General features: G+C 46.7%; 2 pseudogenes; both read left to right on the top strand.

The window, feature by feature from the left end:
• Window positions 1-24,146: 24,146 nt before the first annotated feature.
• Window positions 24,147-24,764, top strand: LOC116648291 (annotated as a pseudogene).
• A 1,909-nt stretch (window positions 24,765-26,673) lies between these two features.
• Window positions 26,674-27,272, top strand: LOC116648258 (annotated as a pseudogene).
• Window positions 27,273-27,815: the final 543 nt, after the last annotated feature.

Below are 27,815 nucleotides of genomic sequence, written 5' to 3'. Positions count from 1 at the left end.
GGACTTGGAGGCAGCATGACCACCTCTGTGTGTCATCCCCCATCTCTACCTATTCTTGTCTGAGGCAATGGCTCTCATCCAGGGACTATTTTGTCCCCCAGGGGATGTTTGGCAGTGTCTGGAGACATTTTTGGTTGTTGCCACTGTGGTCATCTAGTCAGAGATGCTGTCGAATGTCTTACAATGCACAGAACAGCCTTACAACAAAGAACCGTCGGGGCCCTAACATCGTGCTGAGACCAAGAAAGCTCGTTCTAAGGGGGGCAGACTTCTCCCCGCCTGCAGGTTCCATATAAAATGGCCTGCGCCTACGCTCAGAAGGTGAGGGGTTGTGGAAGGTTAACTAATTCATGGACACTTGACCCTGGTGCAGTGGAGTGGGACAGAAAGTGTAGTTCTGTGCCAGTTAGTTGCATGGCTTTCTATGACCCCTGTAGGATCCGGCAAGAGAAATGAGAATACTCTCTCCCATTTCCAGCTCTCTACTCTCTCCCTGGGTGGGATTTTCTGGCTGGATATCAGGTCCTTACTGTGCTTTGCTGCCCCATTGCCTTTGGAGGCTGCCTAGAAAGTCAGAAACTGTTTTTTGGCTCTGTGCCATGCCCATGCCAGATTCCTAGAATTCCTGACTTCTACCCTCTCTGTGAAACTTTCGTAGGTGCCCAGATTCTTGGATGGGGCTCTGACCTTGACAACTGGCTGCTTTTCCACCGGCTGCCCCAGAGAGCACACCGTCTGACCACACATGGTTGGGGAAACCATTCTCAATGCTTGCCTGCCTGTGGGGGCTGACTGGGACCACCGTCTCCTACCCCAACCAGGTTGACTGAAGAAGTCATTTCCTACAGCAGAGGGTGAGGTTCAAGGTCTAAAAGAGGACAGTTATTCTTGCTGACCTAGAGAGGTTTGCAGATGGACAAATTAGAGTTGAGCCCCTCTCCGCCCCATGCACATGCCTAGTCAGTTCCCAGAGGACAACTGCCCAGGCTCTGGGGCCCCTGCCTCACTACCCCAAGGCTCTTCCTGGGACCAGCCTGTGGTGGAGAGGAGCTCTGCTCGGGGCTAGGGTGGAGGGATGATGTGTGGCTGGCAGACAAGCAGAGAAGACACAGTGGCGTGTTTGCTTTTTGGACCTTTGCAGCCACAAGCTCAGGTGGTGACTCAAGGCAAAGATTGATTTCTCCCTCCTCATCCCACTGTGGCCCAGATGGAGGTGAGAAAGGGAGATCTGTGTTCCCCATGCTCAATCTATCCAACTAGGCTGAGAGCATCAGACATATGCCCCATTTATAAGGCCCCTTGGGACACAGAGTTATCACCTTCCTGTGAGCCTCGTAGGATCTATGGGGAGTATCTGGCTAAATACTCTTTACAGATGAGATGGGCTCAGAGAGAGCAAACATTTTACCCAAGGCTACATAGCTAGTGAGGAACAGAGCCAAGGCTCAAAGCCAGGCCTGCCAATCCTACTGGCAGGGGGCTTGAAGGGAAGCCAGGGTGACTCGAATCGCGGCAGCTCCAGCCAGTGGCACTCTGTCCTGGGCAGTGCGCTTCAGGGGACCCCACCCAGCCTCGGCCTGACTGTGCACCTCACCGTCCTCCAGTTAGCTGGATCGACGGATCCTGTGCATCCCCAGCCTGTGTCCTGCTCCCCCACCGGAACTCCCCGCTACAGTGGCCTGGAGCCTACCTCCAGGGCCTGTGTGGGCCTCTTTGTGGGGGTGCACCTCACTCCTGAGATTCAACCCTTAGGCTCCAGGGAGGGCCCGGGGTGGTTGCTTGTGGGGGTGCCCAGAGCTTGAATGTGTGGGCCATTAACCCGGGGGGACTGACCAGGGGTAAGGAAGAAAGTAGGCAAGCCAAGGGCTGGAGGCCAGGGGTCGGCCTTCTTCACGCTGCCACATTCTGGAGTGGAGCTTTGAGGAGTCTGAGAAACCAGCTGGAACCTGGCCATCTAGGTTATTTTGGGGGGTTACTTGTCAGGGCTGGAGTAGGGAATTGAGTTATTCAATAGTCTGTTGGCATGACTCATAACTGTTAAATATGTACACTATGGTTAAGTGGGCCTCCTTTTGTATTCTAGCCCTGCCAGTGTTAGGAGTGGACTTGGCTGGCTTCAGGCCTGGAGGCTCCGTGGACTTGGAGCGGCACACGCTGGGGCACTGCCCACCCTCCCCCAGCCTGCGCTTCTGTCTGCGCCGTCCCAAGAGCAGTCCCTGACCACTCTCCCTACTGCCGGCCACACTGTGGGGAGGGACATACCGACCACTCTTGCTGGCAGCTCTCGAGGGCTTCTCAGGCTTGATGACATGCATGGGAAGTGGCTTGTGATGTTCTCATGAGAAGTATTTTTATACAAATCTTTCTCAAAGGTCTAAATCCCAAGCCCAGGCCCCCAGACAAGTCTCCCCTCCAACTCTCATCCCCACAGGTTGAAATGTGTGTTTCCAGACCCAGGAATGCCCCCGCCTGCCTGCCTGCCTGCCTCCTGGGGCTTTGCTGGAGAGGGACGACCAGTCTCCTGGCCTGCCTGGGACTGCTTGGGCTGCAGGATTTGAGTGGGAAAACCAGCATATCCCAGGCAAACCTCCCCAACACTTCTCACCCTATTGGGTGCTAGGATTATGCAGGACTCGGTATTCTGACTGCTTCCTGCCCACCCCCCCCCAAGAAAGAACTCAGATCCCTTCTGAACAACTTCCTAGGTTCTGGTTGCCCGCAAGCCACGAGCGTACAGCTCCTTAGGGGAGGCTGAGCCCTGTCAGCTGGGCCCCCTTCCTGTGTGGTTTCATCTGGCGTCCTGCACCTCTGAACGTCCACCCGTCCCTGAACTCACCGCACTCCTCACGCCCTCACGCTCTCCTGTGTGGCTGTGCTTCTGCCAAGAACACCTTCTACTCCTGGCACATTCCCCCTCATCTCTCAAGAACTCACTCAAGTGCTCCCTCCTTTTAAAACATTTATTAATGCTCTCCTCCCCACCTCACTGTGGCGTAAATAATTGTTCTTGTTTTTCCCAGCTTCCATTGCACTTGGTGCAAATTCATCCAGTGCTGGTCCAGGAGCCTGGCACTGTGCTAGGTACACACCTCTCTTATGCAAGCTCTTTACATATACTGTTGTCATGATTTCATTGTCCTCTCTTCCAGCTCCCGTAATTTCTAACTTTTTTCCCCCCCAAGGGCCACAGAGCCCTTCAAGAGTCTGGTGAAAGCTTCAGACCCGTTGCCTAGAAAAGTACACAGATATGCAATTTTGGATATCATTTTAGGGAGTTCAGAAACCCCCGGGGTCCACAGAACCAGGATGTGAAAGGCTGCTTTCCGCTGTAAGTTGTTGGGAACCCTGCCTGATTTAGCATCATGCCCCCAATACCTAGAAAAGTAATTTCGATGGAATAGAGGCTTGGGGGTTATGTGCGGCGTGAAGGAATGATTTCCCCAGGGGACTTAGCTCTACTGTGCCTGTGCGCTCTGGGGTCTGAGGAGTCCGTCATTAGGGGCGTGAGAGGTCTTATAAACTACACTGAGAAAGCGCTGGAGACTAGAGAAGGGTACAGGCAGAGGAGGAGGCCACAGCGGGTTACCTGGGGGTATACATTGTGAATCTGCTTCTAAAAACAAGTCAGAGATGGGGATTCAGGCGTATTGTTGGAATTATAAGAATAGGAAAGCTTTTGGAACCTAACTGAAACCGTATGTAGCCACATATTGTTTTTCCCAGAAAAGGATCCTAATTAGGTCAGTTCTATATTGTTCTGATGGTGTCAGATGCACAGGAAGGCAGGCCCTCAGCGGTATACAAATGGCCTGCCTTTCTGAGAAAGATGGAGGGGGAGTGGTGAGACCACCTCGGCAAAGACCCCACGTATTTGTCACAAGCACTGAGATCTGGTGAACACCACTCCATGCTGACTTATTTATTACTAATTCAGACACAAAAATGTTAACCCTGGCGGTGACTTGGCAGAGCCCACATCAAATAGGGCAGGTGTTTTGGTCTTTCATTTCATGGGCTTTTAAGTTCCAGGGGGCTATTTTTCCAATTGCTACCTGGCTGTCTCTCCCCAGCTTAGATCTGAGCTCCTCACACACATCCTGGCACCAGGGGCTTCAGCAGCAGGCGTCCTGGAAGCCTAGTTTGGTTTCAGGATCTAGGTAAGCAGCGCTGTTCTGCAAAGGGAACAGTTATGTCCCCCCAAACACACAGAAGCATCAGAATTCACAGCATGCACTTTACAAGGGCAATAAAGTTTTATATGCAGCTCAGTGAAATACCTAATACAGCCAATTATCCACCAAATAAACTGATGGGAGAGAGAATGGCTATATTTGGCTCAGACTTAATTATTTTGCATTTGAACTTCTCAATTCCATGTAATAAAATTCCATTCTGCCCTTATTTCCTGGTTAGGTTACTTAATCTCGACTCCGGTAACTGAGCCCTTGAGTGGAGTAGACTGTCCAATGTCAGTGGTAAGAAAATGTGAAAGGTTTGACATCGATTACAACATTACACACAACATAAAATTTAACAACTTGAATCAGGCTCTCATTGCTCTTTAAAGAGACTGTATGGCTTTTTAAGATCTAAAAATTAATCAGTTTCTAAGAGCCATACCTTTTTGGAAGTCCCAGATCTTACTCTTAGCCTGAAATGTAAGAAGGAATCTCTCTGGCTCTGTCTCTCTCTCTGTCTCTGTCTCTCTCCCCACCCCTGTCTTTTATTTGGAAAACATCTTCCCTTTCACTTAAAAATGCAATTTAAGTTTTTCAGTGTGTATTTTCCTAGGGAAGTGATTTTCCTTTAATGAAAGAGAAAATGAAGGATATAGAAATTGAATTGTTCTCCTGGTCGGCGCGGGGGAGCGGGGGCTGGCGGTCGTGGTGGTAATATTTGGGGAGACCACGGTGCAAACACATGGTCTCACATTTGGCTGTGAATGTGGGCGCCCTGGGTAGCAGCAGGAGTGGCCTCACCAGCAAGGCTCCTGAGACCCCTCTTTGTGGCCTGTGTCAGAGTCTGCATGGCACCCTTCGCTCCATCACTCCTCGACACCTGATGGTCTCGTAAAACACCACATGTAATTCAGCAGTTTCGGCCCATAATGAGCCAACTCTGGCAAGAACAGGGGTAAGTGACCTCTCTCCTTTAATAAGTGTGGTCTCTGCAGGTCAGCCCTGGGGTCGAGGGCAGGGCGGCGGGGGCAGATGGGAGGCAGCTGAGTTCTGCCAGAGGACGAGGACTGCCCTCTGGTGAAGGACTGGGGCTGACTGCCCAGGCAGGCAACCTGCACCTGGGGATATGTGTCTGCTTTGTTTCTGCTTCTCTCAAGGGGGACACTGTGCAAAGACATGTCATAAGCTGATCGAGCGCGTGCGTCTCCCCAGCCTAACTCAGAGCACTAGCCCACTGAAAATTGAACGAGGGAATGAGTATATGACTTATGGCATTGCTCGTGTTGGGGCATCACCACATTGTTCTGACATTCCCTGATCTTGTCTTGGAAGTCTGTTAACCATGGGCTGAGCCCTGAGTGCTCCTTAGGGAAAGAGGGTGCATGCCATTGTGTTTGTGGGGGGCGGTGGGGGAGCTGAGTGGCCACAGCAGGGTCCATCCGGAGGTGTCCTAGTCCTGGATTCTCCCTCTACTCTCTGCCCACTTCGGAAGAAATAGTCATTTTCTTTGTGTGACGTCCTCCCCTGCTGGGCACCTCCGCCTTGGCACATCATTTTCTCCGCTGATCAGTGCTGCCTAAAGTAAACCAGACAATCCCATTCTGCCCTAACATGCTCAGGGGCCTCAGACAAGAAGTGTTCTGGAAATCCCAGTAATTGCTCTGACCTTCCGGATATTGTGTTCTCTTATGAAGACCTGAGGACAAAAGCTGGTTAATTTGATAATGGGCACATGCGATCACATGAGATTAACCTTGGCTAGGGTCTGGCCTTGATTAGAAATCCTCAGAAAAGGTCCTTGTTGAGGTTTCTCCTTTTTCCCTCCAACCTCAATTTTACAAGAAAAAGGCAAACAGCAGCATCTTACTCTCGTGCCAAAGATTTAGTCCAGAAGGCTATTTCCAGGGTGTGCCGTGGGAGCACTCACAGTCAGGCCAATCTCCCTCTAGTCTTGTGTGTGGGACTCTAGGGAAATGAGTGTCTTGTAGCCAAGCAAGTGTGGGAGCCACCATTCCCAGCACTAGGACCAGTGCATTTTAGAAAGATTTCCAACATGTCATGAGGGGTGAAACAGAAGGACGTTTAGGCTTAGACCACAGATACCAGAAAATGAAGTTAACCCCCAGTACTAACACACACACACACACACACGCACGCGCACTCACGCACACGCACACTCCAGAGAATTTTTTAATAGACTTTGTATTTTTTCAGAGCAATTTTAGCTTCCCATCAAAATTGAGCAGAAAGTACAGAGATTTCTCATATAACCCTTGGGCTTTCCCACTGTCTCCCACTATTAACATCTCCCACCAGAGTGGTACATGTGTTATAATTGATGAACATACACTGACACATCATTATCACCCAAAGTCCATGGTTTACATTAGGGTTCACTCTTGGTGTTCATTCTGTGGATTTTGACCAATGCATAATGACATGTAGCCACCATTTGAATGTGGTTGTTACTGAGATTGTCTTTTACAAAAGGTAATGTTGGTGACACCCCTTCCCCACTGAAAAGAATCACAAAAATAAAGGAACTTTGCTATTGAAAGTATTTTAATTAAGGAATATAGTATGTGAATTTATTGATATTTGTCTTGGAAGTATATTTAATCCATGCCAGAATAGATGATGAATATAGATAGTAATGGTATTATCCATTAGAAAACATTTAATCCACAGCTAGGAAAATTAGAGGCAACAAAACCATTTTTATTGCCACACTTATCACAAACCCCCTACATAATTTTATGAGAAAGGTCATTAAACTTGTAGCTACTGCATTATCTTTTTCCTTGGACCATTTCTGAAACAACATTAGTTTTTCACACTTCTTTACATCTCAAACATTAAAAAAGCCTTAATCGATGCTTTTACATAAAAAGCAAAGGGCTAGGTTTCCCATCATAAAACGTTATGTTGTTTACACAAAAACTGCAGCTAACCTCATAAAACTCCAGTGATTTCCCAGTGGGGTCCTGCAGGGACACTTGGCTATGCTAGATGTCACACTGATTTCTAGCACTGAAGCAAAGCGGACTTCCTGTGGGAAGTTGCTCCCAGCTCCGGCCGTTACTTATCAGACTTTTCAACTGGAGCACGCCAAAGAGGCATCTCCTGTCCATTCATAGCCTCCAGTTGGCACCTCTGAGAAGCTAAGAAAGCAAATGTGAGGTGGAAAACTCCACACAAGCGTCAGCAGTTCTCACTGGGCACCCGTGTCCTCAACCGGACACCTGAGACCAGAGTTCCCTCCACCTCACCCTCTGTAGCCTCCGCTGGCCCCCTGGGACCAGCTTCCAGGACATGCCTCATGGGAAGAGGGAAGAGATCGGCCGCAGACCTACCCCCTGCATCACCCTTTGCACACGTTCTTTCAAAAGCTTTCATCAGATTTTAGCCACTCTTAAAATATCACTGGCAAGATTTTTATCTTTGCTTTCTCAAGTCGGATAAGCCAGTCAAGCCAAAAGCTTTGAAAAGCTAAAAGTCATTGACTGTTTTCAAACGTCTGGTCTTCTAATGAAAGTCAGGATAAATATTTAAAAGTGAATTGCTTGCTTCCTCTATTAGGATAAAGATACAGGATATTTTTATCAACTTAAGTTTGAAGACTGGGTATTTGCATTCACAACAACATTTATTTTGCAGCTTCAGGATGCATGCTTCACATGGAATAATTTTACACATAAGGGATACTTTAAGAATCACACCCATGTGTTTATTTTTACCCCCATGGCCACTTTCTTTGTGGATACTCGCTCAGGGATCTCACTGGATCATCCCTTATAATACCAGGCAGTTGCAGGGAGAGGAACACAAGGGTGTTGGGGAAACCAAGGCAAAAAGGACTTATCCTGCATTGTATGATTCCACAATATTTAAATGTCGAGAACTTCGGGACCTCAGTGTTGCTTCTTTTGAGCCAGGGTTAGAACATGGTCTTTCTGAGTCCGGAGTCCCTGTTCTTAATCATTCTGCTCTACCTGCCTTCAGGGAAGGAGGGAGAACCAGGCCTTGTCATCCTGGAGATATATTTGAGATCTAGCTGGGGCTATAAAGCTGAAATGCATACACAATGGCTTATAATACAAGGTAATAGTTGATGGAATGACATGGTTAACAAATACTGATAATAAACAAAGAGGCTCAGATTGTCAGGAATGGTTTGCTGGATGTCATGGGATCTGCTCTGGGCTTTGAAAGAAGAATATAATTTGGCTGGGCAGAAGAGACGGGAAAGGCCAGTGAGGACCAGACAGACCATATAGGAGAGAAGTGGAGCTTAATTATGGATAAATAGGCCAGGGTCAGATCATGGAGAGTCTTGAAAGAGAACCTAAGGATTTTGGAGAGGTTGGAGTAGATACTAAGTCCCAATTTCCTTATTCTCATTTTTCCCTCTTTCAGTTTTATTGAGCTAGAACTGCAGTCTGCACTTCAGGTATATTTCAAGGTATACAGCATAATGACCTGGCTTCCTGTATTGTGAAATGATTACCACAAAATTTTATTTAACATCCATATGTCCATCTCCTATAGATGCTCATAATAGCATTTATGAGTGTATTAGTGGAATGAAAAGTCCTATATAGTGTCTGCATGACAGATGAATTTCTCTTGAAGGATCCGAGAGCTTTTTAAAAAGTTTTTATTTTGAGATAATTATTATTTTTTAATTTTTTATTTTTAGAGAGAGGGTGAGGGAGGGGCCGAGGGAGAGGGAGAGAGAGACTCTTAAGCAGGCTCCACACTGAGCACAGAGCCTGATGTAGGGCTTGATCTCACACCCCTGAGATCATGACCTGAGCCGGAATCAAGAGTCAGATGCTAAACTGACTGAGCCACCCAGGTGCCCCTATTTTGAGGTAATTGTAGATTCATATGCAGTTGTAGGAATAATACAGAAAGATCCTATATGCTCCTCACCCAGCTTTCCCTGTGGGTGACATCCTGTATAACTATAGCACAATATCACAGCTGGGAATTCAATCCACTGACAACGTTAATACAATTCATGGACAACATGGGTAGACCTAGAGGGTATTATGCTAAATGAAATAGGTCAGATGGACAAATACCATATGATTTCACTCATATGTGGAATCTAAAAAAACAAAAACAAATGAATAAACAACAAAAAAAGTAGAATCAGACCTGTAAACACAGAGAACAAACTGATAGTTGCCTGAGGAGAGGAGGGTGGGGGATGCGCCCAATGGGTGAAGGCTCCCAGTCAGATGGTAGCTACACTTGTGGTGAACACAGCATCATGTTCAAACTTGTTGAGTCACTGTGTTGTACACCTGAAACGAATATGACATTGCGTGTCAATGACAGTCAAATAAACAATTAAAGAAAAAAAGGGCTAGTAAGGGGAGAGAGAGAGAGACTAACATGAATCTCCCCATTCTCATTTTTTAAAAAATTATCACAACATAACTGTGCTAGGTGATGAAGATTTAGAAATCAGAGGATGGCAGTTCCATCCGCACCATTATATCCTGAGTGCCCACCTGTGTGCCTGGTGCTCAGTAATAGTTGATGAAAGGAAATGTGAATGACTGTAGGTCTCCAAAGGCCTCATAGGCTAGTGGAGTAGACCCAAGGTCTCCAACCCTTTCACAGGGTGCTCTTAAACATGGGACATGGGCAAAAACCAGAAGACAAAGGATGATTAACTGGATGGGGATAGAGGAAGAAAAAGCTTAATGGAGGAGGCGGCACCTCAGTAAGTCAGCATTGCTCTGTAGTATGGTCCCCTGCAGGGGTGGAGTTGGGGGATGGAGGGAATCAGAGGATGAACCTGGAGGCTGAAGGAGACTGGTCATGACAGTCTTTCAGAGCTGTGTTAAGGAGCTTTGACCCACACTGCAAGGCTTCAGTGCAGGACGAGGCTCACCTGTGTTAGTGCACATGAGCATCACCTGGAGGACCTGGAGGACTTTTTTTTTTTTTTTTTTTTCTAAGTAGGCTCCATACCCAGCGTGGAGCCCAGCACAGGTCTTGAATTCACTCTCTGAGATCAAGACCTGAGCTGAAACAAGAGCCAGATGCTCAACCGACTGAACCACCCAGGCATCCTACCTGGAGCGCTTCTTAAAACACAGATGCTGAGCCCCACCCCGGGGTTCATGAATTAGTAGGTCCAGTGTGGGGGCCCAAGAGTGTGTATTTCTCACAAGGTCTTGGGTGGTACTGATGCTGCTGGTCTGGGGCCACTCTGAGACCCATTCGTGTCAACGGTGGATGAGAAGAGGTGAGAAACTACAGATAGGGGGACGAGTTAGGAGACAGTGATCCACGTTTAAAAAAGATGCTCATCTAACCTCCAAGGAACTGCTGCTCAGAGCAGTCTCAATGCCAAGTCCAGAGCCTGTATCTTCAGACACTTACTCCATTGTCTCCAAGGGGGAGAATCCTGGCCCAACACACACATATTTTGTCAAAAGCTCAGTCTTTAGTAGGAAATGAAATAATTTGGATTCATATAACTATAAAGAGTACATTTGGGGTTCAGTTTTTATGTTTTAAAGGATTTTAACTGTTTCCGAGAATAGTTTGGAATTCTTCGTCTGAAGTCCACAGCCCTGGGATCCTTGAAAGCAAAACTGGTCCTGCTCTAATCATATTCTCACTTTAAGTAAAAAGGCTCCATGATCCCTTCAAGACATGGAAAGACAAGAGATTCTAATCAGATGACTTCCAGTTGACTTTCAAATACTACCATCCTGCAGGGAAGGTATACGCACAATTCTGTGAAGGAAATTCTGAAAGCTGAAGGGGAGTTAGACGTGGGAAGAGAATTCCCCAAAATGGTCAAAAGAAAGATTTCATTATTTTGTTGCCTTTTTTTTTTCTTTTGATAATAGAGAATTTGGTGGAGTTAGTTATTTGGCAGGGCATGCTTGGGCTGAAAACTTTAATTTTCTTTGCCAAGCTTCCTAAAAATAGTCTTTCTTCAGGCGAGGGCCATCTCAACATGAGCCATGTTCATTCTAAGCACAACATGTTTTGTGAGTGTAATTGCCTATTAACCTGAAGATTTCAACTGCAGTGAGACAAAGAATGTGGAATTATACTTCTTGCAGCGTGGTGAGCTTGTTCTTGTTTTGTGTATGTAACAATAAGTTCTTTCATGACGTGGCACATGGCAGTGAGTCGTGAAATCTGATACCTGGCAAAAATACAATGGAATTATATAATACCAAAAAAGTCAGTTGTTTTCCCTTTTGCTAATTAACTCCTTTGAGTGGGGAGGTACTGAGGATGAGGTCAGCTGGTGGCTTTTGTTCTCCAACTAGTTTCCATGCCATTTTAGGCACTGTGTCTGTAGTGTGCTTTTATAAATGAAGGGGTCTGGTGACTACTGGAACAGCCCCTAGGATGGTTATGCCCTGGCATGGTAGCAGCTTTACCGACTACACAGAATTTGTCTTTCCTGGGACCCTGCCCGTAACTTGGGCTTGAGCCAACAAGCATGTCTATGGCTCTGTTCTTACTTTTCTCCAGGAACTTTGCACCCTGGTAGACAGGGGCTCACAGGATTCTTTAAGGAAAGATTTTGCCAGTTATAGGCTTGACGTATGAAATTTGACATAAAATGGGACAATAACAACACAATGTGGGAGTCATTGTTCTTATCTTACAGACGAGGAGACCCGAAGTTCAGAGGAAGTCAATGTCATATGCAAGATAAATCAGCTGGAAGGTGGTAGAATAGGAATCAGACCCAGATCTGTCTTTCTCCAAAGCTCAGTCCTGTCCACCATATAACATATTATGTTCAGTGATGTAGAAAGGGGCTATAAGTGGGGACGCCCTGGTGGATGGATGATTCCGCTCAAGGATAATAAGAGTTATCTTAAAAGTGACCTAATGATGTACTGATTTATTTTCTTTCTGCTTTTCCTAGATCTTCTGTAATAATCATCTATGTCTTTCATGATAGCAACAAATCATCTTTGTGATACTTTTAAAAGCACTGAAGAGGAAAGATGGTAGACACTGAGACCACGTAGTCTAGGTGAGGTTGACCAGGAGGATATACTTACAACCCCAGGAAAGGGAGGCACTGCTTGAACAAGACACAGAAAAACCAAACCATAACACAAATGATTTATAAACTTCTGCATGACAAAAGCAACCATAGCCAAAGTGAAAAGACAAGCCACAGAGTAGAAGATATTTTTAGCATATACATCGATACAGGATTAGTATCTGAAACATATAAAAATCCCTACAAATCAGTAATGGAGAGGAAAGTAGCCCAATACGCAAAGCAGTCAAAGATTTTTATTTGGCAAGTCACAAAAAGGACAACATAAATGTCCAGTAAAGATATAAAAATTTATTGCTAGTAAAGCTGGACATCGGGGCAAACACTTAGATATGTAGGCCCTAGAGAACGTTTCCTGTATGTGTACAAGGAAACATTAGCAAGAGTCTTCATAGTAGCATTGTCTATATGTTGATCCCCAGCAAAAACTTGGGATCAACTTAATTATCCATCATCTGAAGAAGCTTGGTTGAAGAAAAGAAAGCAATTTTTAAAATGATGAACTCAATATGATACCACTGATATACATTTAGAAGTTCACGAAGACGGCTTGATATTGCTATGTGTATATACATATGTAGTAAACATATAAAAACCTGCATGAGAGGCAGATGCACCAATGCCTAGTGGTGTTACCTCTGCAGAGAACGAAAGGCAGTGGATTGAACGTAGGCAGGTGACTGACCATATTTGTAGTGCTTCCTATCTTTGAAGAACCACTGCTCTCTCTGCTTTAGCAAAAATGGCCATGTGGGAGCATGCATTAAATCTAGGCAGTGGGCATGCAGGTTGCTGTTATATTATTTTCAACACCTTTGCACGTGTTTAAGATAACTAATAATTTTAAAATTAATAATAAAAACAAAATAAGAAAAGAGCAGATTGGAAAGCAGTTAAATTACTATTGCCAAATAGAAATAATTTTATGACCCAGAATATAAAGGAAATCTGATCTTTTATTTCAGTAGAAGAAATTTAGGCCAGAGATAAAGAATTTACGGCTCAAGAAAGCTGTTGAGACACAGACACTGGCTACTGTCCAGCGTCGTGTATACTTTTAGAAGAACTTGAACGAGAGAATGCATTTCCATCTGTCTGGGATGGTGTAGGCTAAAGCTTCTTATTTTGAGATTCTTCCGATCAAAACTGAGGAGCTCCCTTGGAGTGAATGATGTAAGCAGGTTGGGCATTTCCCAGGAGTCGGAACTGGGGCTGGTACACAAATGTCACCATGACACTCATCACCCGTGGGATCCTGAGCTGCAGGTCTGACGTATCCATGGTGCCGCCCCTCACTTCACAGGTGAGGAGCCGGGGAGCGCTGTGTGTATGGTGGTGGCCCCTGGTCCTGCCTTCAGGCCAGATCTGTTGTTAGCCATACTCTCTTGCATCTGAAAAATCCTGGCTTCGTGGTTTTTTATTTTCACTTTTTCTCCTTCCATTGGGAATGAAGGTGGCATATGGACAGGCGATTCTTAGGCTCAGAAGAAAACATTCCCACAGAATCTGCGGATTCATTCATGACAAAATCCGTTGCCCTCTTTGCTCGAGGCAAGTCCTTGGAATGGAAACTTAGAGGAAAACTTCTTAGCAGTTCCTTTGCAAAAAGCCAGGTTTATTGATTGAGAGTGACAAGTTATTTTCCTCTTTGAAATTTGTAAATATAAAAATACTGCCTTGACAGATAGGATGTGTGAAGCCCAGAAGTTACTCATTTTACCAACTGAGTAGCTAATTCCAGGGTTAGAAGCGTGGAGATGAGTGTCAGCAAATCAACACAAGCTCCAGGTCTACCATTCCCAAATTGCCTTTTAAATTCACCATAGGTTGAGTTTGAAGAAATCAGTGTATGAAAATATGGCGACAAGACAGAGGTGATAAACCTAAAACATGAAACTAAGGAGTGATGGATCCTGCACATCAAGCTGGGCTTTGTTCTCTATGTATCCTCTCCAGAGTCACCGGGAATGACTCCCTACCTGAAAGGTGACCTACAAGTCTAGGCGTAGGTCCTGGGCATGTTTCTCATGTGCCAAGGAATGAAAAATTCTTACAGCATTTTAACAGGCACCTGAAGTCAGAGAGATCTTGGGTAGCTTTGCCAGTAGCTAGCTGTAAGACTTAAGGCAGCTAATTGACATTTTAAAGCCCTGGTCTCATCATCTGAAAATGGGGATGAGCAATAGTAGCTTCTTTACACAGTAGTTCAGAGCATTACATGAGACCATGTATATAAAGCCTAGCTCATAACGTGCCTCTAGCTCATACCGAGTACTCGGAACTGGTGGTGGTCATTATTACGATGAACTTCTTGGCACATTTGGCATGTTTGCTGCAAACACCTACATCCTTTAATAGCTTGATTGCCCTGAACAGAAAACCCTTACGACTCCTGCTGCAGACATTCCCGGACTATCTGCTTTCCCCAGATGCATCTCTGTCATGTCCATCTTTGCTAGTATTTTCGAGTCTGCTCTGAAGGCTTCCTACCTATGGCAGGACAGTGCTGGGAACTGACTTGACTATCCACCCTCACTCCGTTCATGGCCTGAAGCTCTAACCTCCCATGTGATGGTATTGGGAGGTGGGACCTTTGGGAAGCAATTAGGGTTAGATGAGGTCACGAGTGGGGGTCTCTCACGATAGGATTCGTACCCTTAGGAGAAGAGATACCAGGGCACGTGCTTGCTCTCTTTCTTCCTGTCATGGAAGGCAGCAGTCTGCAAGCCGGGAGGAGAGCCCTCCCCAGAAAGCATATCAGCTGGCACCTTGACCTTAGACTTCCCAGGCTCCAAGACTGTGAGAAATCGATTGCTGCTTTTTAGGTCACCCCGCCTATGGTATTTGGTTATGGCAGCCCTGGCTGCCTCACACAGATGGCAAGTGTTCTGTGATTAGTGCCTGAGAACTAAAACCTACTCTATGTGCCTCTTGAAGTTTCACAGCGCTCACTGTGAGTCAAAGGGGCTCAACTTTGCCTAATGTGGCATTTCTAAAACTAAGCGAACAACCAGGGGAATCCTTTTGGCCTAATTGCTGTTACTATTCCCTACACCCTGAGTTCTTGATGCCCTAGCCTTTCAGCTCTGCTGTCTGTCTGTGTGTCTGTCTGCTGGGGTCATCTGAAGCCTAGTGATGGGGCTGCTGCCTTCTGGGAAGCCCCCTGCCCCACTGGCGCCGTGTTGGGCTGGTGCTCAGGCACTCCAAGAGCCTTCTTGTGCTCCTTTGTTCCACAAACCAGCAGAATACAGCAGGCCGTGCTCCCCAGATGTTAGCTAATCCCCTCTGAGTGTGCCGATGCAGTGAAGTATGCTGGTGTCACTCTGGCCGCTCAAGGAGACCATATGTCTGTGGTGCAGGCGCAGCATCGAGCAGGACCAAGGGCTGCTTCTAGGGTTGGGCTCACACACTGTGGCCCACTGCATCCCGTGCTCTGAGCAGCTAATGTCCCCGTATACATCCCCTGTCGAAGGAGACCCGGCTTCATACGTGTGACACACCCGGGCAACTGCCGTCCCTGCTTCTGCCTCTTCCGGCTGGGTTTTCTTCCCTGTCAGATCATATTTACGCTACACTGAGAACCACCCGGGTGCGTGCATCTCAAACTAATTTGCATACACCTCCTTCTGCCTCTTCCGGGTGGGTTTTCTTCCCTGTCAGATCATATTTACGCTACACTGAGAACCACCTGGGTGCGTGCATCTCAAACTAATTTGCATACACCTCCTTTGGAGGATCGTGCGGATTCGGATTCAGAAAGTCTGGGGTGATGCTTGAAATCTGTGTTTCTAATATGTGTCCAGGAGATGCTGATGCTGCTAGTCAGTCTAGTCTGAGGGCCACAACATGACTGCTCCTTCAGGCTGTGGAAAATGTTCTAGGTACTCTCCTCTGCCTTGTTATTACATTGTTTACCCTCTCTCACCTTCTACTGAAATCATGTGGATGCCCATCCCCACCCCAAGGTGACTGAACTCCTTGATAAAATTATATCATATGTATCTTCACATCCCCAACAGCTCTTGACCCTGGAATGGACAGCATGTTTGTTGAAGAGATGACTGGCTATCTGAGGTACTTAAGAATTGTTTGTGGAGGATAATAGGTTCTGTGATTCTTATGTTTGTATGGCTCCTCGTTGCTCATGTCAGTGGTTCTTAACCTTCTTTGGGGGGTGGTCAAGGACTCTGCTACTGAGAACATGTTGGAATTTATGCTGCCTTTTCCCAGACGGGTGCACATTTGTGTGCATTTTGCACATATTTTCTAGAGTTTCATGGGGAGCCCTAAAGCCAGATCGTATAGACTCCAGTTAATAATCTCTAGCTAATAGGGTTAAAAATACACCCTGCAGCCTGGCATCAAAGCTCTTTAGGATGTGGGCAATATGTGTTCTCCCATGATGTACTAGTTGAGGCTCCTTCGGTAGCTAGTGGCAGAAATCCATTTGAGTCAGTATAAAAACAAAGTTATTTTTGTTTTTATGTGTAAGATTATTGCGGGGAGTTCACAGAATTGATGGAAGAACTGGAAAGGGATAAAAATCCAGATGTAGCTCCAAAAACCTTGGTGTTCTAGAACCAGGGGCATGAGTGATAGAAGTGTCATTTTATCTCCTTATTTATTTATATTACCAGGACGTGGCTGAGGGCAGCTTCAAGTTCATGTTTCACAGGCCTGTGAGCAGAGAAAAGGGCTCTTTTCTACAAGTTTTAATAATAGTAAAAATAAAAAGTCCCAGGGAAAGGCTCTAATTGGCTTGCCTTGGCTTCGTGCCCAACCGTGGACCAATTCCCGTGGCCAAGAAGGATGTTTGGGTCACATGCCCACGCTCACAATCACTGTGCCCAGGGAGGGGGAGAAGGCAAGAAAGAGGAAGGGAGCACTCATTTACATTACGTGGGTGGAGGGGTAAGACGTTTCCAGGATGGGGCAGCACGGTGGGATTGCTGGGGAATTGGCAGCTTGGATTCCTGTTTTCTATCATTTTTTATTTTTCTGAAATTCATTGTTCTAGCTGTGTTGTTCCTTGTCCTTCCCAGGTACTATTTATTGCCACCTCTGCTTCTCCCGGGTCTCCCTCCCCACCCCACTTGTCCTAGCCTCTTAGTTGGCTAGGGTTGCCATAACGAAGGACCACAAACTGGGTGGCCCAGAACAAGAGAAACTTATTCTCTCACAGCTCTGGAGGCCAGCAGCCTGACATCAGGGTGTCAGCATGGTTGAGTCCTCTGAGGGCTCTGAGGGAGAAAATGTTCTGTGCGGCTTGTCTTGTGAGCTTCTGGTGAAGCCATCTCTCTATGTCTCTTTCCTCTTCTTATAAGGACATCAGTCATATCAGATTCAGAGCTCACTCTACTTTAGCATGACCCCATCTTCGCTAGTGACATCTGCAACCATCCTATTCCCAAATAAGATCACATTCTGGTCATATTACTGGGAGTTAGAACTTTAAACATAGCTTTCGTTGGATGCAATTCAACCCACAATAGCCTCTCAGCCCAGCTTAATGCCGGTTTCTCCAGGAGGACTTGGGTGACCATCTTGGCTCAGATGTTTTCCTCTGAGCCCCCGCTGTCCTCTCTGTATGGCCTCACTACGCCGTGGAGACCAGCTCTCCATGGATATCTTTCTTTGTCATGAGACTGGCAGCTCCTTGAGGGCAAGGATCCAGATCTTTTTAATATTCGCCGAGGTGCCTAGAACAGCATGTGGCAGTTAATTTTATGTGTTGACTTGACTCAGTCACGAAGTGCCCAGATATTTGATTAAACATTATTCTGAGTGAGCCCGTGAGGGTGTTTTTAGATGAGATTAACATTTGAATTTGTAGACTGAGTAAAGCAGATTGTCCTCTCGAATGTGGGATGGCTTTATCCAGTCCCTCGGAGGCCTGAAAGGAACAGAAGACCGAGAAGAGAGAATTGGCTCTCTCTGCCTGTCTTCAAGCTCAGACATCAGCCTTCTTCTGCCTTTGGACTTGGACTCAGACTGGAACTTTCAATGCTAGCAGCTCTCCTGGGTCTCCAGCCTGCTGACTGCAGATCTTGGGGCGCCTCTGTCTCTATAATCATGTGACCCAATTCCTGATAATAAATCTCTCTCTATAGATGTATATATATTTATATATACAAGCATCCTGTTGGCTCTGCTTCTCTGAAGAAGCTAGACTAGGGCTAACCTACAGTGCCTCCCACAATGTGAGTGCCCAGTAAATGGCAGGGAATGAATGACGGGGTGATAGAAGGGTAATTAGAGTGTTGGGATACCTCCCAAACTCTCCTCACCCAGCTGGGGGGATGCCTTAGAGACTCTGGGGAAAAGTGACACTGTCCTCACTTGGTTGTTCTTAGCCTCAGCTGTACGTGGAGGAGCACCTTTAAGAGCTCTACAAATCTCTGGACCTCAGACCAATCAGCATCTGTGGGAAGGGGACCCAGGCACCAGTTGGGCTCTTGTCAAGCTCTGCTGTGAGTTTGCCACACACTCGAGGTTACAAAGCCCTGCTGGGGCAGCTCGAGAGCTCCAGGCTGGTACTGTGTGCTTTTCCCAAATGAGTCTCACCTTTGAACTTCTCTTGGGGCCAGGAAAGCATTATGATGGCACAAACTTTGGAGAGCAGTGTAAATTGGCTCCTGATTGACCAGGCCAGGGTACCTCCTAGGACTCAGAAAACCCAGTGTATGAAACTTGCTCTGAGTTAATGTCCTGTCTGCATTCAAGCTCAGATTCTTGGAGGAGGGCCTCCAAGAAGGAGCATTTTCATGCAAAGTGTGAGCAGGCTCTGTGTCAGCTGTCAGCACCAGGAAAGGAAAAGGACCAGGGGTGCTCTGTGGGTAGTTGGTGACAATGGGATGTCACCAAGAGTTACTACTAGGGAAAGAAAAGCGTCAGCACTGACAATGCCTTGGTGGGGTGCGGGAGGAGCCCAGAGCCCCCCGGGTGCTTTGGAAAGCCACATTTCAGGCCTATGTGCGGGAATGGCTGGCTGGGGCTGCTGACGCTGGGCTTGCAGCAGGAGATCAAAGCCTCAGGGCGCCTCGGCTGGGGTGGTAGCTGGCCACTGTGTTCTGGCCTCCTGGCCACTCCATAAACCATCTCTGACAGGGTGGCATCTCCGGCAGGCCGGCGATGCAGAAGGGACCACGTGCAGCCATATTTCAGCCCGGACACCAGGACTTGAATGTGAGCATGTGCGTGTCTGGGCCTGAAGTTTCCCTGAAGCTGATTTGTGACCGTCTGAATTTACAGCCTTGGAGGACACCCGATCAACCAACTAGACCCATATGTGTTCAGTCCCCAAGCCTGCATCTCGGGGAGCACAAGGGGGAGGGTGGAAGGGCGGAGGGGGAGAGATTTTATTATGTTCCCTGCAATAGGTGGTGATATAGGTCCTATCAAGCGACGGGTTTTAAAGAGGCATTTTTAGGACATCTCATCGTCCTCTTGTCTCTCACCCAAGGTTGTCTGCAGAGCCTGGAGCCGAAGGGCCTTGTAGAAATTATTCAAAGGCACAAAAATTCCACAGGAACTGGATAGGAGACTGATACCCCAGAGTCCCCTCTTTGGCCTAGCAGCCCCAAGAACACTTAGCTTCATGACAGCAACTCTGCTTTGAAGGGAGCAGGACTCAGTTTCCCTTGCGATTGGGGAGCAGGCTATCTCTGCTTCTGGACACCCTTGGCGCACCCTACAGAAGGCCACAGGGCCTGTGATTTGTGCACAGGTGGGGGCAGGGGCAGTGTCCTATCTCTGTCTGAAGGCCAGGAGATGACCTCCACCGAGCCCTTCCAGCTCTGAGATCCAAGAATCAGTCAGTCAACAAGCATTCCTGGGGCTCTGTGTTCGGCCTAATTCTAGAAGGTTATGAATTACCGTTCTTTTTCCCAACAAAGACAGAGTCTAAAATGCTTTCCCTCAGGGACAGGTGACATGGACTTGTTCAGACAAAGGCAGGGCCTGACATCAGCTCCTTTCCTGAGAGAAGAATTGCAGCATCTCAGAGCGGAGCGCATGAGGGCACAGCAGGGGACAAAAGGAGAAGTGGGCAGAAAAGGGCCCTGTCAGTGGGTCACAGGTGACAAGCTTGCTTTCTCATCTCCCATCCCAGAAACAGAAGGCAGATGGTCCTGGGCATCTCGTGTTCTTCCTTGATCACCCCTTGTTAGGAGGCATGTGTACAGGGAATGTGGCCTCCCCGGCCGTGAAGGCAGGTGTGTGTGTGTGTGTGTGCACTCTACGCACCCCAAGCATAGAGACTCACTGGTAGCTAGGTGACACAAAGGAAGAGGCATGATGAGGTAAGAAAGGGTGCCTCAATTGGAGAAAGAGGACGGGTAGGGACTGAATGTTTGTGGCCCACCCCCCAAATTCTTACGTTGAAACCCTTCTCCCCCAGTGTGATGGATTAGGTAGGACCCGGGGCCCTTGGGGAGTAATTAGGATTTGACGAGGTCATGAGGGTGGAGACCCCCATGCATGGGATTAGTGCCCTCACTGAGTCACAAGAGGGCTTGCCCCTCCCTGCTCACTGCCACGTGAAGATTTGAGAAAGTGGCCCTCTGCATCGTGGAAGAGACTCGATATGCCACCCAGTTTATGATACTTTGTGGCAACAGCCAGAACAGACTAAGACAAGGGCTACGATTTAAGCAACAGCTCCGCAGTGTCCTAGCAGTGTGGCTTTGGGTGAGTCACTTACCCTCTCTGAGTATAAATTCATTCTGCTGGAAAAATGCATAATAACGCCTGCTCTGCTTTCCTCCTTCGCCTGATTGTTAGGAGAACTAAAGGATAGGATAGATATGGAACTGTTCCATAGAATCCCAGTTTTCTGAAACATTCAGAGAAAACAATCTCTGTGTTTGTTTTTGAAACAAAACACTGCCATGGGACTGCCTTTTCTTTTTTCTTGCGAAGGCTGAGAATGTTTCTCTACACATGGTTCCAAAATACTGTCAGCCTTCCATTTTAGTTTTGAATTTCTACCTGCCCTAAAGTTGCTCAACAATGAAACCTGGTTCCTCTTTGTGTGGATTCCTTGATCTTCTCTGCCCACCCTGCTATTTGGTGACCCGGGAAAATGAGCCAGGAGGGGGAGAGCAAGGGGCTCATCCAGAAATGCTCATGTTGGGGAAAGAGCCTGACTCCTGGATAAATGAAGTGTGGATTGCTGGCAGATTTCTTAAGATAATATTTGTGGCAGGAAAAATCATGTTCAGTTAAAAAATTGGCAGCAATTCTCTCAGGGAGAGAATAATCTTTTGTTTAGCAAAATACCTTGATGACTTTTTTGGGTACAAAAGGTGAGCTCGCCCCAGGACATGGCTTAGATGCCTCAGCCTGGAGGTGGTTTTCAACCTTGCTTGTACATTAGGAGCTTTGGAAAAGTTTGTGTGCATGTCCCCAACTCCAGAGCCTCTGATGTAATTGGCCTGGGGTAGGATCTGGGCATCACTGTTTTTAAACCCCCCTCCCCCCTAGAGAGTTTAATGTGTAGCCTGGGTTGATTTCCCTGCACCAGACCCAGACTAGAGGGGCTGGGAGAAGAGTGACAGAACTGGGGGGCTGGTAGCTTGGTGGGAGATGAGAGAGGGAAAGAGAGGTCACTTTGGGTGGGGGTAGGCTGGGCTCTCTGTGTAGAGATGACCAGCGAGGTGTTTCCAGTGCCCAGAGGAGCCAGGGACAGTTAACAAAGGAATCCCTGGCATTTAATTTTTAGGTCATTTGCTTCCCTGTGTGTAGTACATACAACACTACCCTATATCTTCAAGTCCTCAGTGAAAGTCTCTACCTGCCCAGTCTAGTGGCCGTAGTACTGTGGGGGAAATGCCAGAACTTGGGCTGGCCCCAGGGATGAACCAAAAAAAAAAAAAAAAAGAAGTCCAACACCTGCAGGAGATAAAAATTGGAGAAGGAATTGGAAATCCAGCAAGAGTAGGAAATTGGAGCCAGGAGGGAACGAGGACAAAATAGCCCCCCTACGAATCCTCTGGGATATTGGGAAGGATGCTTGGTTTCCTACCGTTTGTGGGCTAGGGATTCAAGGCAATTTTATTGAAATCTCAGTGGATAGTGCCTCAGCTGCTGGAGGACATGAAGACTTTACAAACAGCTGACACTCGAGCCAAAGAATAATAAATAATTCACCACCTTCCATTCTTTTTCACTGCACACACTCCATGTGTGGAATATCTTACAGTGATCACAGTTCATTCACATTCATCTCTCTTTGAGCTTTCCAACAGACCTGAGAGATGGGGAAGGAAGGAATTTGTCACATGCAATCGTGAGAAAAGGGGGTTCTAAAAAAAAAGGAAAAGGGGGTTCTCAGCGGCCATAGCTTGCATCCAGCAAGTTCCAGGAGTGGCGGAGCTTGAAGCATCATGGACTCCGAAGCATCACTCCTGGTTCTGACATGGTGCTCAGCCCACCATTTCTGCCTGAGTTTGGGTCTCCAGCAGCTTTGGCCCTGCAGGAAGAACCTTCTTGTGCCTTCACACTCTTTTGTTTTTAGACATGAGCTCTAGACCTAACATTTGCTTTAATCTCTTCTCTCTCTGCCATCTTTTCTCCCCTCTTTCTTTCTCTCTCCCCTTTCCCCATCTCCTCATCTCCATCCACCCACCGTTTCTTTGGCATTACATGTCCGTGCTCTCAGCCGGGAGACTTCCCCTAGATAACTGTGGTCATACACGGATTCTACCTAAGAGTGTTTTCGAGCCCTTTCTTGTTCTTTGGCCTTCTGTGTTTCTTTATCTGATTCCAGGATGAGTCAAATGTCCTTACCAGCACGGATTGCAGAATCCCTGGGTCTCTAACCGGGAAATGGTAGAACTGGGAGGGACTTCCTGGCTTTGCTCACGGACCCCCACAAGTTGTTGATGTAACACTCATTCTCAGCAGCTAGAGAGGACTAAACATATTAACTGGCTTTAACTGACCTTTGCTCTAGATTTAGAAGAGAGGAATGGTGACCCGTTTCTCCCGCGTGGAAGCAAACAGCGGAGTGTATTTTATGCCCAGGTGTTTGCCATATAGCTTGATACAAAACCATGTCCTGGAAAACTATAAGCCAATCTAATTTATAGAAATAAACTGAGTGAGAATCATTATTTTTTATTGGTACCACTTAATGTGAAGAAAATGCACATTTTCCAAAAATATGGAAAAAACGTTCCATTTGCCTTATTGGGTCCAAATGTTAGGTTTAAATTGTTTTACTATGCAAACTTTCTTTCATATCTTGGCAGTAGTGATTTCCATTTTTATTCCTTTGGTATCCATAATCTTATGAGAATCAAAAACATATGCTTTGAGATCACTGGACAGCTCCTTCTCCCACATTTTAAAAATGCACAAGGAAGGTTATTGCTCTGGTAGCAAAAATAACAGGAACACTATAGGAGAAAATTATGAGGACATCGAGGCTGAATGGGAAAGAAGTTCAAAAGGTGCATTCTGGTTTTCATGCTTTTGATTTGCAAGTCATTAAGCTGGAAGAGCCCCTGCCTCCTGCTGACTGCCACTAGGAATGTGATTTTTTCTTCTCTAATAGAGGGTTGCTTATTCAATGCTCCAGGTTTGCAATATTGGAGGAGAAGAGGGGATCTGGCTTTTCTAGTGCTTCTTGAGATGGGGTGCCTGTTGCCCCCCGGGGAGTTGGCTGAGAGTGGCTGGACTTCTCGCCTCCCTTTGTCTGCAGGAGGAGGGTGCGTTTGGCAGGGAGGCAGATGCATCCTACAAGTTTCAGTCTCAGGAATTTCAGGTTGACAGAGAGAAGTCAGTGAAGAGGTGAGTGCTTTGTGTTCACTCCTGAAAAAAAAAATTATTAGAAAAAAAAGGGAGGAGAGTCAGATATTGAAATGTGATGAAAGGCTCTTTTGCAGCCCGTGCCGAGAGCGATGGGCATCTCCCAGGACCACTGGCACAGACGCTTCAGGACTGGGGGCAAGAGAAATCCTTACCACAAGAAGCAGAAGTATGGGCTGGGACGCCTCGCTGCCAACACTAAGCTTGGCATACACACAGTCCACGTTCGGGGAGGCAATAAGAAGTACCATACCTCGAGGCTGGACGTGGGAAAATTCTCCTGGGATTCCAAGTGTTACATGCACAAAACAAGGATTGTTGACGTTGTCTACAATGCATCCAACAACGAACGGGTCCGCCCCAAGACCCTGGTGAAGAACTGGGTCACGCTCATTGAGAGCACACCGTACCCACAGTGTACGAGCCCCACTGCGCACTGCCCCTACGCCACAAGAAGGGGGCCAAGCTGACTCCTGAGGAGGGAGAGATTTTAAACACAAAATGATCAAAGCAAATTCAGAAGAAATATGATGAAAGGAAAAAAGAATGCCAAAATCAGCAGTCTTCTGGAGGCGCGGTTCCAGCACGGCAAGCTTCTGGCGTGCCTGGCTTCGAGACCAGGCCAGTGTGGCCGAGCAGATGGCTGTGTGCTAGAGGGCAAGGAGCTAGAGTGCCATCTGAGGAAAATCAAAGTCCAGAAAGGCAAATAAATCTTCCTCTCTTCTATCTTTGGTCATGTAAAAAAGGCGTTTATTGTTAAAAAGAAAAAATGTGATGAAAGGAAGGTGGGAAGGGTGTCAAAGGAGAATGGGAAGAACAGATGAAAGGCTCAGCATCCTTCAGGAGTAAGAGGTCAAGGGCCTCAGTGGCTTGCCCCATGAACCGGGTCATAGTCCAGACCTGGCATCGGCACGGTACAGAATGCCCACTGGCTGCTCAGTCAGCCAAGACTCATGTTTCCAGAAATACACCATGTCATTCTCTGACTCCTCCTCTGTGTGGCCATATTTGTCCTCACTGGGACTTCGGCCTTGCTCACCGCACGCAGCTGTATACTCCAGGTTTCCTCTGTCCATGAATCCACAATTAGTGAACAAATGTTTTAATCCACAGGTCATTCTTATATTTCTCTAACACTTGCTATTTTTTATCCTCAGTGACAATGTTACATTGGAATGTTCTCCCCTGGTCCATTCAAAAAACTCACTCTTTCAAAATTGACACAAGCATCTTATTCTCTATGAAACTCTACCTGATCTCCCAAAGCCAATCTATTTTGTTGCTCTTTTGAGGCCCCCTGTCCCGGGGTGGGGGAACACAATAATTATTGCCCTCATTCTTCTGTATCACGCTTTTCTTTCTACAGGGCTGGGAACTCTTCTACACGTAAACTCCTTAAGGGCAGGAACTGCCTTAATTACCCTGACTTTCTACACATTTCAGTTCCTAGCAAAGAATAGGTGCTTAGCAAATGCTTTTGAGTGGATGACTGGATGAATGGCATTCATTCATCTAAGCCCTGATTGGTTGCAAGGATGAGTAAAAAACGTACTTCATTCACAAATAGGCAAATGTAATTACAGTGGAAGTACTATAAATTTTTTTCATATTATACTATATATTAATTAGTTTCTGCATTCTAAGAGTGACAGGGAGCACTTCCAACTGTATGGTTAATAACCAAGTGGAATAATTCAGACCCCCTTGTATGAGAACTCCCTGACCCACATTCCACACTTACCTTGATTTTCTGACATTGGCCGTGGGTGTTAGTCAGGTAGCTGAATGATCGTTGCATGACCATCAGCTCATTTATCTCTGGAAATTGACACTGACTCTGCCGAACAAGACTTTAAAAATGCTGAGGGGAGGCACCCTCAGCACTGGGGTACAGTGTCTCGTTTGTTCGGGTGAGGAAGGCTTTCAATGACCATGATTCAGGAAGCAGGCTTGTGGCCATCTCTGCAGACCAGAGGGATGTAAGGGTCCCACCAGGAACGCATTTCACTGCATCAGGACCTCAGTCTCTGAGGAGACTCCCATCGCAGCCCTCAATAGCCAGTCTCCAGAGGCAAGTCAGATTTCCACTCATTCATGGGCAGCTTCTTCTCCAGGGCCAAGTCCTGCTCAGAACTCTCTTCATGAGGCTTAAAGGTAAAGCGGGCTTGTGCTCAGTAGACATGAGTGGAACATGTTAGTAATCAGTCAGACTGGAAGATGGGTAAGTGCAGGGAGCTGGAAGCCAAGGGCCCCCGGCCCCACCCACTTCCCCATCACTAGCCCCACCCACTTCCCCGTCACTAACTAGCCCCACCCACTTCCTCATTGTTAGCCTCAGGCAAGTTACTTAACTTCTCTGAGCCTCACCCTTCTTTTTTGCAACATGGGAGTCAAAATAGCATTTCTGCTCATCTTCCAGAATTGTTATGGGGATTAAATGAAACAAAGACTGTATACTTAACTAAAATACCAGTCTGTTTTGCTTCTTGTTGTATCCCTAGGGCCTCGCTGAGAGCCTGGGACATAGAAGGAGCTCAGATCCTTGGAGAAGTTGATGGCCCTTTGAGGGACAGAAGAGCATCATAGTGGCTCTTCCTCTTCCCCTAAGTGGCCTGAGGTGACCTCTGAAAATGGCTCGCTATTCGCTTGACCCAGAAAACCCTACGAAATCATGTAAATCAAGAGGTTCAAATCTTTGTGTTCACTTTAAGAACACATGTGAAACTGCCCAGGCCATCAAGGGTATGCATATCCGAAAAGCCACCAAGTATCTGAAAGACATCACTTTACAGAAGTAGTGTGTGCCATTCTGTCGATACAATGGTGGAGTTGGTAGGTGTGCCCAGGCCAAACAGTGGGACTGGACACAGGGTTGGTGGCCCAAGAAGAGTGCTGAATTTTTACTGCACATGCTTAAAAATGCAGAGAGTAATGCTGAACTTAAGGGTTTAGATGTTGATTCTCTGGTCATTGAGCACATCCAGGTGAACAAAGCCCCCAGGATGTGGCGTAGAACGTACAGGGCTCATGGTTGGATTTACCCATACATGAGCTCTCCCTGCCACATTGAGATGATCCTTACCGAAAAAGAGCAGATTGTTCCTAAACCAGAAGAGGAGGTTGCACAGAAGAAAAAGATATCCCAGAAGAAACGGAAGAAACAAAAACTTACGGCCCAGGAGTAAATTCTGCAGAATAAATGCAAATAAAAATAAAAAGAGAGAGAGAAAAAAAAAAGAAGAGCATCATAGTGTGTATGACTCCAACTGGCCTAGTTCAAATCCTAGCTCCACCTCTTTCGAGATATGTAGACCTTGAGTGAGTCACTTAAATTGTCTGTCACCGAGTCTCCCCTAATATGAACATCTTATAGAACCATGGGACATTTGTCAAAACTAAGAAATTAACATTATACATCATGTTGACTAAACTGCAGGCTTGTTTTGTGTGTCACCAGTTTTTCCACTAATGTCCTTTTCCTCTTCCAGGGTCCTGTGTCTTTAGTCTCATCCCATCTGGGGCAGTTTCTCAGTCTTCCTTTGTTTTCTATGACCTTGAGGGTTTTGAGGAGTACTGGTTAAGCACTTTGTAGGCTGTTCCTCACCTTAGGTTAGCCTGCTGTTTTCCCCACGATTAGATTGGGACTATGGGTTTTGGGAGAAACACCACAGCAGTGAGGTTCGGAGCCTACACTTTGATGAGAAATCTCTGTCTTTGCTGTCTTTTGCGTCTCCTTAATTTCTTTTCCTCTCTTTTGTAAT

The sequence above is a fragment of the Phoca vitulina genome, unplaced genomic scaffold, assembly GCF_004348235.1.
Source record: "Phoca vitulina isolate PV1807 unplaced genomic scaffold, GSC_HSeal_1.0 scaffold42, whole genome shotgun sequence".
In the NCBI taxonomy this organism is placed as follows: domain Eukaryota; kingdom Metazoa; phylum Chordata; class Mammalia; order Carnivora; family Phocidae; genus Phoca; species Phoca vitulina.
The sequence above is the reverse complement of the archived record's forward strand: the minus strand, read 5'-3'. Positions and strand labels throughout refer to the sequence as shown.